Below are 3,737 nucleotides of genomic sequence, written 5' to 3'. Positions count from 1 at the left end.
ATTAAAAATAAAATATATTCTGCATATAATTTCTCATATTAAAAAAGTTTTAAAAAGAGTTATTCATTAAATTTATTTTAATTAAAAATAAAATATATTCGGTTGATGATTTTTCAAATTAAAAAAATAGAAAATAATTTAGTTATAAATTAACGATAAAATTTAACAAAATACATAATTATTTAAAATTCGTCGGTATAATGATATCACTGATAAGATTTAAGTACGATCTTTCACCTATCTTAAAAAAAAAATTAATTTTGTCCAAAAAGTTAAATTATTATTGAAAAAAAAAACTCGAGTAATATATTTATATAATTTTTTTAATATTTATTAAAATAAAATAGATGTAGAAATAGTTTATGTGCAGAAAAGATTCAATCGAGTATGAAAACAGTTTCACTTGTTACAATAGACTTTGACTTTGACCTTGACCTTCTCTCTCTTCGGTTTAAGTAATTATTAATGATTTTATAAAAGAAAAAGACAATTTTAGACCTGTTAAAAATATTATCTGTTATTTTTTAGAGCTTACGTCATAAATAATCTTTCTAGAACGAAAAATTATAACACGAATTGATTTTATTTTGGGTTCGTTTATTAGCAGTTTAATGAGACTCATAGTTTATTCAGTCAGCTATATATGATTGTTTAATTGTGTTTTAATAATATAAAAGCGGTTTATCCAGTACACTTTTATGAAGAGGATTATGCAGAAAGCCAAATTTTTTTTCTTCCAAACTTGCCCCTCACAATTAAAGAATATGTTGTTTTCGTTCATGAAAAACTTAAATCAAATAAAAACTTTTTCGATCTATACAGATAGATAGATTAATCCATACATACACGTTTGTTCATACATGATTTAATGGAAAACCAACCAAACAGCCACTTAGAAGTTAGAACTGCATATTGCTTAGGCTTTTTTGCGTGTAGGCTCAAATAGGCGTTTGAGGTTGAAAAGAAGTCTAATAAGGTTTTTCAGGCTGGACTTTTGGTCAGGTTTTCGGGCTTTAAAGTTCACCTGGATCTGAGCTTTTTAGGCGTGGGTTTTTTTAGGCCGGGCTCGTGTTAAACTTCAGATTTTGATTTTTTTGTGTATCTCTAGATTTTGTTGTGTACGAAGGAAGTTTTGTTACTCGTATCAAAATTGAAATAATTACTGTAAAAATTAAAATTGAAATAAAATTATGGTTTGTTTTGTTAAAGAAATATAAGTATGATTACTATTTATTAGTGTATATATACAACTTATTAAAACTACATGTTTAAATTCCCAAAACTAACTGTTAATCAATTGATAAACATATTCAAATACATGATAAACGTTAGATCCCTAAATTTTGGATTTCCTTTGAAAAGTTGCATTAAATTTTCATTTTTGGTTTACATAAAATTGTATAATCACTGTATTGCATGAACACACAGTCAATCAAATGTAATATATTTACGAAACAATTTGTATAATGATTAAAAAATACAATAATACATAGCAAATTTTTTATAAGGTAATTATTGATACTAAGAATGGTGATTTGTCCCGACTCGGTAGGGAACCCGACTCACCAGATCCGAACGGGGACGGGGATTTCCCGCTCAAACGGGTCCCACGGATCTCCGATAGACTCAAACCAGGGCCGGGAATCCCCGGTAGACTCAAACTAACAAATATTTTTCATGGGGTTTGATCGCGGTTTGACAGGGGTTTTGATCGGAGATGAGATGTTAATTCTCGTACTCGTCAGGGACCGAGGCCGAGACCGCGCATTACAAAAAACATGTTCCATGCCAACCCTGTTGCCATGCCTAATTAATACAACCAATAAATAATCAAGTGATGTGTGAATATAATCCTTTATATGATTTAATAACATTGTTTAATCATTTCATACACTTATAATATGTTTTAAATAAAACAAAATGTGGGAATTTTTTTAGGATATATACAATTAATTAATGAGTAAACTACAAATTTGGTCCCTATATTTGTTGAAAATAATTGCAGTTTTAATATTACAAAGTGACCTTCATGGTTTGTAAAAACATTTCGATTTGGTCTCTTTTATTAATGACTGTTAAAAATTCCGTTAAATAATGGATATTTTCGTTCTCTTTTTGTCTTTTGCGTTGTCATCATAGATTTAACGACTTCAATCTATTTTATTTTTGATTGGGTAAAACATATTTTTTTTATAAGGACTGAAAACATCTCGTATTTAACGAAAAGAACTATTTGCGATGAGTTTTTCTACCCAAATAACTCCTATGCAAATATATAGGTTAATTGAATCGGCGGCTCCGGGGATTATTTCTCGACGTTCTGTATATGAGCCTCTTCAAACAGGGCTTATTGCTATTGATTCAATGATTCCGATAGAACATGGTCAGCAAAAATTAATTATTGAGAACAGACATACTGGTAAAAAGATCGCATTCCTGCCATGGCTTATCCCATGTTTGCTTGAATCTTAAGTGGGCCCCGCATAGTGATCGGTTCCATATTTTTCCTTTTAATATAATTTTTGAAAGACTTATTATCTTATTATTTTCATATAACTTTTTTATTATTATTAATTATCAACAATTTTCTGCTAAAATGATGTCGTTCTCACCTTAATAATAACACATGCTAATAGTATCTTTCTTATTAATAAAGTAAATAAAGAACCCATACTCTTATAAAGAAGCATTATATATATGTATATATACACACATATATATATATATATATATATATATATATAGAGGTGAGTTACTGAGTTATTATGCAACCTTTTACATTTGTACAACCAATATAATTCAATATAAACCGTCCATTTAATTTGATGAATATGTGATTTCATAAAAGTTTTGATTGTACAAATGTGACGGGTTACATTTGAAACGTCATCTCTCTCTCTCTCTCTCTCTCTCTCTCTATATATATATATATATATATATATATATATATATATATATGGTTGGGTTTAAGAAAGACTGTTTTCATGAGACACGTGAAATAGTAAACAAAGGTTGAACCTTTCCAGCAAAAACATTGTGAATGTTATCTTTATAGTGTTTTGCTGTAAAGTTTCAAATATAAAAATGTATGATCCCAAATATGTATGTATATATATATCACCACACATATCAATATAATAATACCTTTGAAATTAAAATACAATATGATGATTTAAGATAAATTGATATGAATTAGTCTACAATCATTATCATAAAAACCATCATAATTATATTTAATATCTACATAAACTTCTATAATTAACACAATTATTTTATTATTATTTAATTTTTAATAAAAAACGATGGTTGACTTTTATAGCGAACAACATATGATTTAACTTTTATTAAAAAGCCGATGATTGACTTTTATAACGAACAGCTTATGATTTAACTTTTATTAAAAAGATGATGATTACATTCATGATGAAAAACATATGACATAACGTTAATTACGCATCAAACACATTTTATTGACGTAGGAATGATGTTTTTATTGTTATACCGGCATACGTTGATATGTTTTAATTTAAATAAATATTTCATAAATATATATTTTTGACCATGATGGCCATCCCCTGGCACTGTATCGAATTAAACCATATGCCCCACTAGTTGTGCACGTCCCGATCATTTCTTTTTGAGTTTCTGTCTTGCAATTGTGCTCCAAAGGCGGAGTGTTTTGTGCATAGTTGCCCCCTGATTTGTCCAGCCTACCCAGTCCCTGAAAGTCCCCCCCC

The sequence above is a fragment of the Cynara cardunculus genome (assembly GCF_001531365.2).
Source record: "Cynara cardunculus var. scolymus isolate 2C chromosome LG 7, CcrdV1, whole genome shotgun sequence".
In the NCBI taxonomy this organism is placed as follows: Eukaryota; Viridiplantae; Streptophyta; class Magnoliopsida; order Asterales; family Asteraceae; genus Cynara; species Cynara cardunculus.
This window is presented reverse-complemented; position numbering follows the sequence as displayed.